Source organism: Anomaloglossus baeobatrachus, chromosome 3 (assembly GCF_048569485.1).
Source record: "Anomaloglossus baeobatrachus isolate aAnoBae1 chromosome 3, aAnoBae1.hap1, whole genome shotgun sequence".
NCBI lineage: Eukaryota > Metazoa > Chordata > Amphibia > Anura > Aromobatidae > Anomaloglossus > Anomaloglossus baeobatrachus.
In genome coordinates this window covers 45,781,892-45,798,478 of record NC_134355.1, presented here as the reverse complement: position 1 = coordinate 45,798,478, position 16,587 = coordinate 45,781,892, and the positions used below count along the sequence as shown (strand labels likewise).

The following is a 16,587-nucleotide window of genomic DNA, read 5'->3' as shown; positions in this document are numbered from 1 at the left end:
AGTGCCCGTGAAAGTCTTCTTTTAGCGAAGTGTCCCTCGGTTGCTATCCGGAACCTGGGCACATCCTCCTGCTCCAAGCCACGAGCACACAAAGAGAGAGAAACACAAACTCCTGTTGTCAGTTAAAGATATTATCCCAAGCTGTGCCCAGGAAGGTTCTGGACTAAGTGTGATGGTTGCGCCTACTTCTACCCCATGTGGTGCCCGTCCCCGGTGGTTGTCCTAATGACTGGGAATATCCCATGCTTCGTGATGGCTAATTCCCCTGCCTGCCCTAGTCCAACCCCCTGTAAGTAAGCACCTACTGTTGTTTGTGTGTGTTTTGTGAAGGCACCGGCAGGTTAACCCCCTCCTAACCCGGGATAGATATTACCCCTGAAAAGTGGTGTAATACCCTGTGGCGCCTCAAGCACAGGGGCACCACAGTGGCATGTCTTGTTATGAATTATATATGTGTCTTTAAAGGGAATCTGTCAGTTGGATCAACCCTCCTAAGCCGTCTATATGAGCTTGTAGGTCACAGAAAGCTGAATAAAATGACACCTTGACATCTGCGATCCGATGTCTTATTCCAGAGAAATCTACATTTGTATTAATATGTAAATGAGCTGTTCAGATCTATAGACCGAACATAGATCTCACCGAAAATCTGCCTCCAGATCTTATTATAAATGAAAGGAGGCATCACTAGTGTGAGACATGTATTGCCTGACAGTCTGCTCTTCTGATTTAACTTTTAAGTACAGAACCACCCACTAGACTCTTAAAGGGGTTCACCACTACTAGGACAGCCCCTTCTGATTCCACATGGTTACCCCAGGTAAAATAAAAAAACCTATTCTCACCTCCGTGAAGTCTTATTCCAGAAAGATCCACACTTGTCTTAATATGTAAATGATCTGTTAAGATCTATGGGCTGGACATAGATCTCCCTGAAAATCTGCCTCCGGAGCTAATTAAAAATGGAAGGAGGCATCACCAGTGTGAGACATGTAATGACTGACAGTCTGCTCTCCTAATTTAATGTTTAAGTAGAGAACTGTAAGGGGTGGGCAGACCCCTTACAAGGAAGCACAGGTTTTCTCTGAAGTGGTTAATGCTGTCCCCATAGAAAATGTAGAGGAGGGCGGAGGAGCCGGCAGCTTAGGGGGAAAGGAAGTGTGTGCTGAAGGCAGTTGTGTCCGGGACGGGAGAGAAGAAACAGCCAGGGGCAGAGTGTGGAGCTGAGTGGGCAGAAAGAAAGAAAGAAAGAAGGGAGCTGGAAGTACAGGGAAGCCGGAGAGAAAAGGAGCGGGCGGAACCTCATAGTGCGAAGCAGTCCCGGTGTGGGTCCGGGCTGTGGGTAGCCAGAAGTGGGAGCCGGGCGAAGAGAAGTAGTCAGGCAAGTCACCCACTTGAGGGGACGCTAGGGCAGGCTTTCCCTCAGCTAAAGGAAGCGCCACAGCACTGTGTTTTGTTACTGCCACGTATGGAGACTTGCGAAGAATAAAACATGTTTGTTATTTGCATTGAACCATGCCTGAAGAGTATTTGTGCGCCGGACAACACCTGCACCACCACACTCTGCCCCACCAAGACATCTCCCGTCCCGATAGTGACGGCGGAGCCAGGGGTAAGCCTGACAGAAGGGGCCACGACTACAAGCCCAGAGGCACCCCTGGCACCCCGTTACAGAACCACCCACTGGAATCTTAAAGGGGTTTTCCACTATTACAGTAGAACAACACCTTCTGATTCCACGTTTCCCCCAGGTAAAATAAAAAATTTTATATTCACCAGTGCGATTCCAGCGGTGATGCAGTTCGGGGCTCACATGATGTTGACAAGTCCCACGTTCAATCAGTGCAGGCTTCTGTCTCACCGGCTTTGGACAAATGAGTTAATCAACAGGAAGTGGCTGCCGCTCACTTCCTGTTGATTGCTTGTTTGGTCCGAAGGCGGTGACACAAAAGCCGGAGCTGATTGGACACAGGGCTCGCGTGATGTCACATCCCCCCGTGAGCCCTGGCACTGCGAGCCCCAGCACCACTGGAACTGCACCGGCCATGGCTTTTTTCTCTCTCTCTATATATCTTTTCTATATATCCTAGTGGGAGTGGCTCTCAATTCTATAGCCATCAGGGACTACGCCCAGTTGGCTAAAATCTGAGATTTATATGCAGGGAAAAGGAGGCCATATCTCAGGAATGGAGAGTCATAGAAAGAAAAGAAAAACAATGCCGGATTCAGGAGAACAACGGCTTCTACATCAGATAACAAAAAAATCCTTATTGATGGCAAATGACAGGTTCTCTTTAAGATCTTCTGTGTTATTAGCTGTGGAAATATCACCTAGTCACAGCTGGCCTCACAAAAATGAATAATCCCTTCTCCTTTCTCTAACGATCCTTCACATAAGATATATACGGCATTACATAAAATATGCTGCCTCCTCAATTCGAGGAGTAAAAAAAAAGAGAAAAATCACAAAAGAGATAACATTTTTTTATAGCACAGCCACAGTATTAATATCCATTCCCATTATGGTGTTTTATAGCAATAAATGTAGAATGGATGTAGCAGAGCTGAATTTATCACTAGACACGATCCTCACGTCTATGTGGGGTTTGCCATAAGATTGCTATGGTAGTATTTCATTATTTTCAAGATCTCTGCTTACTGTCTGCAAATGCAAACTAAGGCTGAGTTCACATGTCCTGTAATCATCTATTAGAACGGATTCTGCAGAGATCCATTGGCAAAATGATCCCATTTTTTAACAAGGGTGTCTTTGAAGAACAGATCCCATTTGAAAAGGATCCTGAAAGAAAAAGCTAATCCATTACAATTGCAAAAATTACGGATGACTAAATAAGAATCCGTTAACTGATCCATTCTCCATAGACTCTCATGGTAAAAAAAAAAAATGGATCCTGCAGAAATCAGTTATTTAGCAACGTACAAAAAAAGTTGTGTTTCCAGAACTTTTTTTCCAATGGATCTTTGCAGGATCTGTTCTAATGAATGATTACAGGATATGTCAATTTAGATGTGAGCTACTACAATAGGTGCAGGGGTTGCAATCGCACCAACACCTTGGAGCCTACGGGCTCCAAAAGTCCTTTTTGGCCTTTGAGACTTTGAATAATTGGTGCCCCATTGAAGCTTTTGCATTGGGACCTATGCCCTTCAAGTTACACCACCGAATGTGAGAGTGACCATCTCTGTACAGCGCTGCAGAATATGTTGGTGCTATATAAGGCTTAATTCACATGACCGTCCCATTTTTGCTGACCGCAAAACACGGATCCATGTGTCCACAATAGCATCTGCAAAAAACGATCCGTTTTCCTTCCAGAAGGAAGCATCCGCAAAAAACAGAAGGGGGGAAGTGTCATAAATTTACCCAGGTCCCCATATACGGAAGCCACACGGAAATGCTTCCATCTTTTTTGACCCATTGACTTTTATTGGTCCACGGTCCGCAACTTGCGGAAAAGAATAGATTATGTTGGGCGGCACGGTGGCTCAGTGGTTAGCATTGTGTGTCGCCCTGGGCAAGCCAGGGGACACAGATAACAACACCACTACACCCCACACTCCAGGTAGGCACACCTGCTAACCAGAAATCCTTGTTGCCTCCCTCCAGGAGTCTGTGATGCACACCAGGGGGTGGGCCAGGCGGTTGGCTCCGCCCACCAAGGAGCTCACAACTCTGGAGGCAGGAAGTGTCAGGCAGACGAGCCCAGGGTGAGCCTGTGTCAACAGCAGATTAGCCCAGGCAGGGCTTGAGTAAAGAAGCAGATTAGCCCAGGCAGGGCTTGAGTAAAGAAGCAGTTTAGCTCAGGAGGAGCTTGAGTGAACAGCAGAGTAGCCCAGGCAGGGGCTAGAGGAAACAACCAGAAGTGAAAGTGAAGGAAAGGAAAGTGGAAAAGAAGGAGAAGCCTGAGAGCCCAGCTGTGTGTAGGGCTAGAACAGCAAGGTCAGCGACGGCGGTGACTGTCCGGAGGGGGACCGTTTGGAAGTTCCTGGAAGGACCCCGTTGGCTGTGTGCCCGGTGGTCTGGAGCAGTGTTCCGAAGGACAGTCAGCACCAGGGCAGGGGCCTCTCGGACCCCGGCAAGGCTAGGAGTCGCCCAATTTGCCGAATCCGTCAGTGAAGGGGACGCAGATCCCCCAGCAACAAAGTCCCGATTGACGGCAACAGCCCGACCATTACCGGGGAGACACCGCCACCGCCAAGGCACCAGTTTCCCCAGGGCCAGCGCCTGCGGGCAAAGTGTAGAGCTCCTCCGGCCCAGATTGCAGTCGGGGAGCGGATAACCGGAGGGAATCCACCGCTACCATCAGTCAAACAGGTGCAAGGAAGAGAGACGTCACCGTCACCTACCGGGAGTGCAGGTGCAACCGTCTGTGGGACCGTCCTACCAGCCGTTGGTTTACCGTACAAACTGTGTCCGTGTCTCAGGCTGAGTGAGTACCACAGTGCCGCAAGGCATAGCGCTGCCCCCGCGTCCCTGCGCCCTCCAGGCCCTACACTTCACATCTCTTCACCGGGCCCCGGGATCACCAACCCCTACCCACGGAGGGGCAACACAACACCTGGCTGCTCCCATCACCATCCCCGGGACCCTCACACTGAGCAGCGGTGGTGCCATCACCACAACCGTGGGTGGCGTCACGAACTATAATCCCAACAAACACCCCCCTTTTCACTCACGGGCGAGGAGTGTCGCTCGAGACACCCCGGGATCCGGCCCGCAGCTCGAGCCACCAGGAGCAACTGCCGGACCCGAGCAGAAGGGGTGAGCGCGGTGTGCTGACACCCTCCTCCCCGCCCGCGACAACTTGGCGTCACGAACAGGATCTTACCGCTCTGCCGTCTGGTAGAGGTGCGCCTTGTTACCGCCGGAGGTATCCGGCAGAAAAATTTCAGAAGTCGCCATCTTTGGCGCGAAAAGTTCCCGCTCGTGCGTCTTCTCGAGCAGTAGAGGCGCGAAGGCCAAAACTCCGCCCCGAGAGAGGAGGGGCCGGAAAGAGCTAAGGGGGACAGAAACAAGATGTCTGCGCCCGACGGAGCCGCTGGAAGAGCGGTGGTCGCAGCCGCAGCGGCACCCGCGGATGGGAATGGGCCTGCCCAGGTCCCGGCCGTACTGGCGGGAGGTGCCGCGGCCCCCGCGCTTGCTCAGGTCATGCCGTTTTCCTTGCCCTATGCACCCGGAGCTGCCTGGCTACCGCAGTATGACGGGAAACCGGATGCCTTGCAGGCCTTCCGGAAAAAGCTTAACCCGTTGCTAGAGCTGTACCCCCTGACTGATAAGCAACGTGCAGCGATAGTGCTGGGCCAGTTAACCGGTGCGGCGGAGCAGGAAGCGGAGACCTGGGCCGAGGGGGACCGGCTCTCTGTAGCCACCATCTTCGAGAAGCTACAGACTGCCTTCGAGACCCGGACTGAAGCTGAGCTGAGGATGCAGTTTTACCAGTGCCGGCAGCGAGCTGGGGATAGCATTCGGGACTATGCCCTACGTCTGCAGACCGCCCTCCGCACGCTAAAGCGGGTGAACTCTATTAATGAGGCGGATAGCAACAAGATGTTAGTGGAGCAATTCGCACAGGGGATGAGGTCCCCTGAGGATCGTAAACAACTCCGGCTGTGGGCTCTGGAACACCCTGATGTGGACTTTGCTGTGCTAAAGGAGCGAGCTATCAAAGCACTACAGCCCCCAGCTGCTGAAGCTCTGGAAACTGTCCCGTGGCCCGTCGAGACAGCTCCTGTTGTGGCGGCCCCAGCCAAACCAACCTCCTTACTACCTGCAGCTTCGAGCAGCGTAGTGGAAGAACTGGCAGCCCAGGTCCGTCGCCTGGATGGAGACCTTGCTAAAATCCTTGCTGCACTACAACCTCTGACCAGATCTCAGCCCCCAGCGCCGATACAGCTTGCTGACAGTCCCGAAGATGTTCCCTGGATGCAGCAGAGAAGCGCTAACAACCCGCGGAGCAGACCTCCAATCTGCTACAAGTGCCGTAAGCCGGGCCATGTTTACCGACAGTGCCCATTAAACGAGCAACCCCTGGGGCCCCGGGCCAATCCTCAGGAGTAGAACACCGTGGCCCCCCGGACTGGCGAGACCGATACGTCGGGGCCCGCCCTATCATCCCTGTGGCTGTGGACGGCATACCCGTGATGGCTCTCTTGGACACCGGATCACAGGTAACGACCATACCGTACACATTGTATCAGCGATATTGGGCCACAGACGAGCTAGCGCCTCCAGACAATAGTATAAATTTGATTGCCGCTAATGGACTTCCATTGACCCAGGTGGGGTATAAAGAGGTGGCTATGACAGTGGGGCAAGCTGAACTGCAACACCAGGGTATGATTGTGATCATGAATGAGCCTAGTGATCATAACCCGAAAATAGTGTTGGGAACCAATGTGATGGAACACTGCATGGCTGATGTGCTGAACCTTTTGCAGCAGCTAGCCGCCACGGCGGCGGGGAGCCGGCAGAGGGCTGTGCAGCGTGAGATCCGCGCCCTGATGTACCGCCAGCATGTAAGCTCAACCGGAGGGGAGATTGGTGGAGTGCGAGTGATGGATGTTGCTCCATTGACTGTGCCCCCTAGGAGTGAGATGATGATCTGGTGTAGGGCAGCAGTAGGGCCTCAGGGGCGTGACTACCCTGCGATGATGGAGCCCATGCCTTCCGAGCACTGGCCCACCGTAGTGGCCGCCCGAGGGGTGGTAGATGTGAAGAAAGGGAGAGTGCCTGTGAGAGTGTTGAACTGTGGGGAGGAAGAAGTCAGGCTCCCCCGGTATGCCACCATTGCCAAGCTGCTCACCCTGGACCCTCACACTATCCAGGAAGCCCGTCCACCCACACTCCCACCTACCACCAGCACTTCCCCACCCCAGGGGGACACCAAGGAGTGGCACCAACAGCTACATGTGGGCACTGATGATACCCCTACACATCACAGGGCAGGGGTACACAGGGTAGTGCAGGAGTACGAACAGGTTTTCAGTAAGCACCCCCTAGACTTTGGGCAGATCAAGGGGGTCCAACACCACATTCCCACGGGTGAACATCCCCCTATCAAAGAGAGGTACAGACCTATTCCCCCTGCACATTATCAGTGTGCCAAGGATATGTTGAAGAATATGAAGGAGGCAGGGGTTATTCGGGACAGTTGTAGTCCCTGGGCCGCTCCGTTGGTACTGGTCAAGAAGAAGGATGGTACCATGCGGATGTGTGTGGACTACCGGAAGATCAACCAGATAACCCATAAAGATGCCTATCCATTGCCTCGTATTGAAGAATCTTTGGCTGCACTGAGAACTGCAAACTACTTCTCGACCCTTGACCTCACCAGCGGATACTGGCAAGTGGCCGTGGCCCCCGAGGACCGGGAGAAGACCGCCTTCACCACCCCGATGGGGCTATGCGAATTCAATAGCATGCCGTTTGGGCTGTGCAATGCCCCCGGGACTTTCCAACGGTTGATGGAGTGCTGTCTGGGACATTTAAACTTCGAGACCGTCCTGCTGTATTTGGATGATGTGATTGTTTATTCCCAGACGTATGAGGCCCATCTGGAGCACCTGGCCGAGGTGTTCGCGTCCCTTGCCAAGTTCGGGATGAAGTTGAAGCCCTCGAAGTGCCATCTGCTGAAACCCAGGGTGCAGTATCTAGGACACGTGGTGAGTGCGGATGGTGTCGCCCCAGACCCTGAGAAGATCACTGCCATCCAAAGCTGGCCGAGACCAACCACAGTGAGGGAAGTAAGGCAGTTCCTGGGTCTGGTGGGGTACTATCGGCGCTTTATAAAGGGGTACACGAAGATGGCTGCCCCCATGCAAGATCTCCTCGTGGGACAGACCAAAGGTGGTAGACCTATTGGAGCCCCACTGTTGTGGGAGGACAAGCATGAGGAGTCCTTTGGCCAGTTGAAGGCGGCCTTGACCGGAGAAGAGGTCTTGGCGTACCCTGATTATGGGCGCCCGTTCATCCTCCACACGGACGCCAGTAACGTGGGGCTAGGAGCGGTCTTGTCCCAGGTCCAGGATGGGAAGGAGAAGGTGATTGCCTACGCCAGCCGAAAACTCCGGCCGACCGAAAGGAACCCTGAGAACTATAGCTCCTTCAAGCTCGAGCTATTGGCGTTGGTGTGGGCTATCACAGAGCGGTTCCGCCACTACCTGGCGGCGGCGAAATTCACCGCGTTTACGGACAACAATCCGCTAACTCACCTGGACACGGCCAAGTTGGGCGCGCTGGAGCAGCGGTGGGTAGCCCGGTTAGCCAACTATGATTTCACCATAAAGTACCGAGCTGGTCGTGTCAACATCAATGCAGATGCACTCTCCCGGATGCCCCATTTGTCAGAAGAGGGGTGTGAGGATGACGACCTCGAGGAGATTGAGTTGCCTGCGTTTCACCAGCCGCCTACTGAGAGGGTACAAGTATGTCAGCAACGGGCGGACCTGGACCCGCGGCCCAGTCAAGAGTGGCAGGATGCCCAGGACCAAGCACCGGCTGTCCGCCTTGTCAAGACCCTGGTGGAACAAGGTGCTATGGGAATAGACCCTGCCGCTCCAGCCGAAGCCCAACGCTTGTGGAAAGAACGAAAACGGCTCTACCTACACCAAGGGAGGCTGTACCGTGAGCTGATCAACCCAAAGACCCATGAGAAAATATGCCAGTTGATCGTTCCTCAAGCTGAGGTTGCTACCGTCCTGCGGGCATACCATGATGGTGCTGGCCACTTCGGGTGGAAGAAGCTGGAGATGCTGTTGCGGGAGCGGTTCTATTGGAGTGGGATGCGTGAATCGGTGGAAGCCTGGTGCCGAGAGTGCGGTCCTTGTACACTGAGGAGAAAGGACGAGACTAGCCAGAGGGCACCGTTACATCCCATAGTCACCCATCAGCCGCTGGAGCTGGTCGCCCTGGACCATGTCAAACTCACCCCTAGCCGAAGTGGGTACACCTACGCGTTGACCATGGTAGACCACTACTCAAGATTCATGGTGGTAGTCCCCGTTAAGGACTTGACTGGTCGAACCGCTGCCCGAGCGTTCCAGGCCTATTTTTGCCGACCCCATGGGTACCCCGAGAAGGTGCTGACTGACCAAGGCCCGGCTTTTGAAGCAGAAGTGTTTCACGAATTCTGCCAGTTGTACGGCTGCAAGAAGATCCGGACCACTCCGTACCACGCCCAAACCAACGGCATGTGCGAGAAAATGAATCACTTGGTCCTGGGGCTCCTCAAGACGCTACCGCTGGAAGAACGGAACATGTGGCCGGAAAAGTTACCCGACTTGGTCGACATGTACAATAATATCCCATCCAGCTCGACGAAGTGCACCCCAGCGTATCTGATGAGGGCCCGGCCTGGCCGCCTGCCGGTGGATCTGGAGATGGGGTTGGAGGCTCCGGAAGCACTCCCTTCAACGGCAGAGTGGGAAAGTCGGAGGAGGGCCCAGTACCGGCAAATCCAGGAGTATGTGGAGAAAAACCTCAGTCGAAGTCGAGAACAGCAAGAGCACCGGTTCAACCAGAAGGCGCCTGCAGGTCCTTTCCAGCCGGGAGATGTGGTGCTGAAACGGAAGAGAAAAGCCCACAAACTGGATGACCAGTGGGAGCAAGTCCCTTACGTCGTACAACCCACCGAGTGGGACAATGGGAAGACCTACCAGATCAGTCGTGACCAAGGGGGCACCCTGGCCACAGTTTCTCGGGACCATCTGAAGAAATGCCCCCCAGCGTTAAAAGCAGAGGCTGAAGTACCGGTTCCTCCACCAGTGGAAAAGGCAGCAGAGGTGATCCACACTGTCATGGGTGACTTCCCAGCAAACTGGCCTACACAGAACGGCGCGGTGATACTTCCAGTGATACTGTTCCCACAACCCGTGGATGAAGAAGTAGTGGAAGCGGTTAACCGTGAGCCAGAACCAGTGCCAGTGCCCAGGGATGAACCTGTACCCAGCCCCCCTGCACCTCCGCCTGCCCCATACTATAGCAGGGAGGAGGAACCGATTGTTCCCTCTACCCCACTGTCTAGCACCACTGACACCGGGCCCCGAAGGTCCACCCGTTCCAACCTAGGTAGACCCCCACTTAGGTACAGGGAGACCGTTCTATGAGTAAGAGGGGCCCGCAAATGTAAAAGAGTGTTGTGTGCTTGTTTGAAAAAGTTGGAAAGTTCTGCAAAGATAATGAAAATGATTACCCGAGTTTTCACCTGATTGTCAGCTGTGATTAGCAACCGGCAGGAGCTGGCACCGTTGTCCCCGTGGGGACCGTTTAAAGTTAAAAATGCATGGGAACTAGCCATGGACAAGCCCGTGAACTCTGCAGGGCAACCACAAACGTTAGTGGCTTGTAAATATGTTGGGTACCGTTACCGTTTCCGCAGGCCGCCTACGGAGAGGCAGGTTGGAGGGAGGGCCCTGAGCAGAGCAGGCCAGGGCCCAGCCACCAAAGGGACCGGTGGCTACCCTCTGGAGGGAAGGACAGATCCCGCTCGGGTGACTTGTGCTGGACTGTGGGTCAAGGGGTGCTGCCTGGGTTTTAGGGGCAGCATCAGGGCCAGGTTGCTTGGGTGGGAGAGAGCGGAAACCGTGACCGTATACCGTTGAAACGTTAAAAGTAAAATGTGCCTCCCGTCTTGGGAAGAGTTGATTGAAAATGCTTATGTTATGTTTAACCTGTTATCCCCTTTTTACAGAAAAATAAAACCGGTGTAGGACGGCAGCCCGCGGACGGTCTGCATTTTGCTAAGGGGGAATGTGTCGCCCTGGGCAAGCCAGGGGACACAGATAACAACACCACTACACCCCACACTCCAGGTAGGCACACCTGCTAACCAGAAATCCTTGTTGCCTCCCTCCAGGAGTCTGTGATGCACACCAGGGGGTGGGCCAGGCGGTTGGCTCCGCCCACCAAGGAGCTCACAACTCTGGAGGCAGGAAGTGTCAGGCAGACGAGCCCAGGGTGAGCCTGTGTCAACAGCAGATTAGCCCAGGCAGGGCTTGAGTAAAGAAGCAGATTAGCCCAGGCAGGGCTTGAGTAAAGAAGCAGTTTAGCTCAGGAGGAGCTTGAGTGAACAGCAGAGTAGCCCAGGCAGGGGCTAGAGGAAACAACCAGAAGTGAAAGTGAAGGAAAGGAAAGTGGAAAAGAAGGAGAAGCCTGAGAGCCCAGCTGTGTGTAGGGCTAGAACAGCAAGGTCAGCGACGGCGGTGACTGTCCGGAGGGGGACCGTTTGGAAGTTCCTGGAAGGACCCCGTTGGCTGTGTGCCCGGTGGTCTGGAGCAGTGTTCCGAAGGACAGTCAGCATCAGGGCAGGGGCCTCTCGGACCCCGGCAAGGCTAGGAGTCGCCCAATTTGCCGAATCCATCAGTGAAGGGGACGCAGATCCCCCAGCAACAAAGTCCCGATTGACGGCAACAGCCCGACCATTACCGGGGAGACACCGCCACCGCCAAGGCACCAGTTTCCCCAGGGCCAGCGCCTGCGGGCAAAGTGTAGAGCTCCTCCGGCCCAGATTGCAGTCGGGGAGCGGGTAACCGGAGGGAATCCACCGCTACCATCAGTCAAACAGGTGCAAGGAAGAGAGACGTCACCGTCACCTACCGGGAGTGCAGGTGCAACCGTCTGTGGGACCGTCCTACCAGCCGTTTGTTTACCGTACAAACTGTGTCCGTGTCTCAGGCTGAGTGAGTACCACAGTGCCGCAAGGCATAGCGCTGCCCCCGCGTCCCTGCGCCCTCCAGGCCCTACACTTCACATCTCTTCACCGGGCCCCGGGATCACCAACCCCTACCCACGGAGGGGCAACACAACACCTGGCTGCTCCCATCACCATCCCCGGGACCCTCACACTGAGCAGCGGTGGTGCCATCACCACAACCGTGGGTGGCGTCACGAACTATAATCCCAACAAACACCCCCCTTTTCACTCACGGGCGAGGAGTGTCGCTCGAAACACCCCGGGATCCGGCCCGCAGCTCGAGCCACCAGGAGCAACTGCCGGACCCGAGCAGAAGGGGTGAGCGCGGTGTGCTGACACCCTCCTCCCCGCCCGCGACAATTGCAGTCTTGCAGGGCTGGGGTTCTGGGTTCAATTCCTACCAAGGATGGTATCTATAAAGAGTTTGTATGTTCTCCCCGTGTTTGCATGGGTTTCCTCCCACACTCCAAAGACCTACAGATAGGGACTGTAGATTGTGAGCCCCAATGGGGACAGAGTTACTGATGTATATAAAGCCCTGTGGAATTAATAGCGCTATATGTTAATAAATGTATATATACTATATGTATGTATATATATATATATATATACAGTGTAAATATATATATTCAGTATATATGTATATGTATGTATATGTATGTATATATATATATATATATATATATATATATATATATACATAGATATATATATATATGTGTTCCAAAAAAAGAGACTGGATACAGATGACACACGGAATCCGTTTTTACACAAAACACATAGAAAAACATGGTCTAGTAATTTGGTCCATAGAAAAAAGGAACGGACCAGGAAGAACGGACCAGGGAGACCGGACCAGGGAGACCGGACCAGGGAGACCGGACCAGGGAGACCGGACCAGGGAGACCGGACCAGGGAGACCGGACCAGGAAGAACGGACCAGGAAGACCGGACCAGGAAGACCGGACCAGGAAGACCGGACCAGGGAGACCGGACCAGGGAGACCGGACCAGGGAGACCGGACCAGGAAGACCGGACCAGGAAGACCGGACCAGGAAGACCGGACCAGGAAGAACGGACCAGGAAGAACGGACCAGGAAGAACGGACCAGGAAGAACGGGACGGTCGTGAATGAACCCTAATTAAGATGATAATCAGAGGCTGAAAACAGTTTGATACAAATTCATCTCTGCTACATCTGCGGATAACACGAGAGCAGCATCCGGCATGATGATAAGTGATGGGGATGATGGGTACCACCACGTCTCGCGTCTCTCCAGCAGGCAGCGGAGGGCTGGGCAGTGCCGGGTAATGCCACCAGGTGCCAGTAGTCACACCTCCTTGGTCTGGAGGAGGGAGAATAGGGAAAGCTTAGTGCATTGCATGGGTAAGACACGAGGTTGTCATATTTCCTTTCTAACCCTGGGGGCACACTGTGAGATCCAGAGGGAAATGTTAAACAGGATTTACTGGTTTCACACGCTGGCTGCTAGACTATAAGCCATCATTTCATTACCATAACGTCTGCTGCAAGTCACCGTGCACACAGCAGCAGCAGCAGCCAGGGGCTCACAGATGCCAGCGAAGGACGGGGGATTTACGCTCTGGTATCCGGTGATCCGTCGTTCAGGACGCAGCCAGGACCCAGCTCCGGTAAGGCGATGGATGGCTAATTATTGGCATTGTATTTGTTCCCGATCCCATTAATTTCCCCAAAACTTTGCAGGCGATATCACTCTATGCTTTACGCATTGGAAGAGGGCGATAATAATAATAATAATAATAATAATAATAATAATAATCATTTACAATTCAGAGGGTACATGTACAAACAAAAAACCCTCCTGATGCCATGCTGGCACGCGTCCGGAGCCTCGAGTGCCCACTTTGCATCCAGTTCTTCGCAGACGACTTTTTAATTTTTTTTTTATTTTGTACATATGCGATGAAAATTGGCGTAATCTGTTCCGAAATACCGCGCAATTTGCAAGTGGTATTTTTTTTTTCTTAGGCATCTTTCGGAGATAATTAGGCACCCAAAAAAAGAAAAGGGGGGGACGTGTCGGGGCTGCTGCGTGCAGGGGGTTAACGTGATAATAGTGGTAATTGCTGTTTGGAATACTAATTGTCTCTTATGGTGGAGGCGAGAGCGCATGATTGTGTATCCAGGGATCGTGTCTGTGCTTGTGGATGATCAGGTCAGAACATGGCCCCGGGCTGGAGGAAGGAGCAGTCTGTTCCCAGCAGTCTGCGGAGCTGCCAGGAAGGTCACTTTAGGTTGGGCAGATGAATATTTTAGTGTTTATGACATACCTGAGGGTTAACAGCTCCACGTCTACCTCCCCCCCCACCGATGATGGAGAAGCCGCACGCCTGCCCGTAGGTGTCCCATCTATACTGCACCTGGGACGTTCACCTAAATACACAATATTCATTCCCACCGGTGACAGATTAAAACTTGGGGGGCCATTACTTTTTCATCGCTCTCGTAATTCCTCCTACACCATCACTGGTTTTATCTTCTGCCTCCTTTCATGAAAATGTCATTATTTCCGAACTTCAATTATCAATTTTAGTGATTTTAGTTACTTCATTTTTATGTTTTTTTCTTTATTACGACAGATTGGGCTTTTTTTCCCCCCCTTCTTAGAGTTTTAACATTTTTTGGGAGGAAATTATAAGTAAAAGTCGCACCTGTCCATCAGACAACGAGGCTTTACATAGGTCTCCATCACTCTCTGTCGTCTATTGATATATATAATGGGAATGTTGGGGGTTAATGAGACTTTTAGTTTTTTATTAGATTTATTAAATTTGTCTTTTTTAATCTTATTTTGACTGCTTAATATAATGTGTTCCTTATGTCCCCGATAAGATTAGGATATGTGTGTTTTTACACTACTGTTTCCCATGCACTTCGACATGACATGATCTATTTTTGGAGAAGCCCCCCTCATTCTGTGTATTAGGGTTGAGCTTTTCCTCTCCAGAAGTCCATCACTTGTTTGGGTTTGGGCTGCAGAAAATAGAAAACATCTTAAAGCGATTTATTCTTTATTTTTGAGATGAGGTAATGTTTCTTTCTGGTCTCATAAGTGGTGGTAGTCCCACAGGGCACGGCGCAGCAGTATCAGCTTACATTGTGCTATCTGAACGGTAGTAACTGTGGACTGTCTATCTGGTGAGAGGATGGAAGATATAAACAAAGACCAGATTGCATCACCATAATCCGGGTTATAAACTGAGAAGCTATGAAGACCGTGACATCAGTGTCCTCCTCTGTGACATCAGTGTCCTCCTCTGTGACATCAGTGTCCTCCTCTGTGACATCACTGTGCTCTCCTGATACAACTGTACTGCTCGGTTACATCAGTGTACTCCTATGACATCAATCTACCTCTCTGTGACATCACTGTACTGCTCGGTTATATCACTGTGCTCCTCTATGACATCACTCAACTCTTCTGACACCACTGTACTGCTCTATTACATCAGTGTACTCCTTTATGACATCACTGAAGTTATATGTGACATCACTGTACTGTTGTTACATCAGTGTGCTCCTCTATGACATCAGTATACTCCTCTGTGACATCACTGTACTATTCTGACACCACTGTACTACTGTTACATCAGTGTATTCCTCTATGACATCACTATACTTCTCTGTAATGCTGTTACATTAGAGTACTCCTCTATGACATCACTGTAATGCTCAGTTACATTAGAGTACTCCTCTATGACATCACTGTACTCTTCTGACATCAGTGTACTCCTCAGTGACATCACTGTACTCTTCTGACATCAGTGTACTCCTCAGTGACATCACTGTACTCTTCTGACATCAGTGTACTCCTCTGTGACATCAGTGTACTCCTCTATGACATCACTGTACTCTTCTGACATCAGTGTACTCCTCTATGACATCAGAGTACTCCTCTGTGACATCAGTGTACTCCTCTGTGACATCAGTGTACTCCTCTGTGACATCAGTGTACTCCTCTATGACATCAGTGTACTCCTCTGTGACATCATTTTGCTCCTCTGTGACATCACTGTACTATTCTGACACCACTGTACTACTGTTACATCAGTGTATTCCTCTATGACATCACTATACTTCTCTGTGATATCACTGTACTCTTCTGACATCACTGTAATGCTCAGTTACATTAGAGTACTCCTCTCTGACATCACTGTACTCTTCTGACATCAGTGTACTCCTCAGTGACATCACTGTACTCTTCTGACATCACTGTACTCCTCTGTGACATCAGTGTACTCCTCTGTGACATCATTGTGCTCCTCTATGACATCACTGTACTCTTCTGACACCACTGTACTGCTCTATTACATCAGTGTACTCCTCTATGACATCAGTATATTCTTCTGTGACATCACTGTAGTCTTCTAACAGCACTGTACTGCTTTGTTACAGTAGTGTACTCCTCTGTGACATCACTGTACTTTTCTAACACCACTGTACTGCTTTATGAAATCACTGTACTCCTGTGTGACATCACCATACAATCATTCACACTAAGAAGTAATATAGACTGGGTGACATAAACATAATTCTCTGTGATGTCATCATCATCATCCCATCATAAACTTTTATTGGTTATATACTGTAGATTGTGACATCACTATATTCCTTTGAGCCAGGCAGTATGACATCACGGCACTACTCTGTGACATCACCATCCAATCACTCAGGATGATCTATATAGACAGTATGACATCACGGCACTACTCTATGACATCACCATCCAATCACTCAGGATGATCTATATAGACAGTATGACATCACGGCACTACTTAACGACATCACCATCCAATCACTCAGGATGATCTATATAGACAGTATGACATCACG

At 51.5% G+C, this 16,587-nt stretch overlaps 1 protein-coding gene across 1 annotated transcript in view; it reads left to right on the top strand.

Moving 5' to 3' along the window:
- Nucleotides 1-13,077: 13,077 nt before the first annotated feature.
- SERTAD4 (SERTA domain containing 4) overlaps nt 13,078-16,587 on the top strand; it is a 64,457-nt gene continuing 60,947 nt past the window's right edge. Inside the window, exon 1 of the mRNA XM_075338000.1 lies at nt 13,078-13,364. The gene's annotated coding sequence lies outside the window, so the exon portion shown is untranslated. The remainder of the gene's footprint in view (nt 13,365-16,587) is intronic.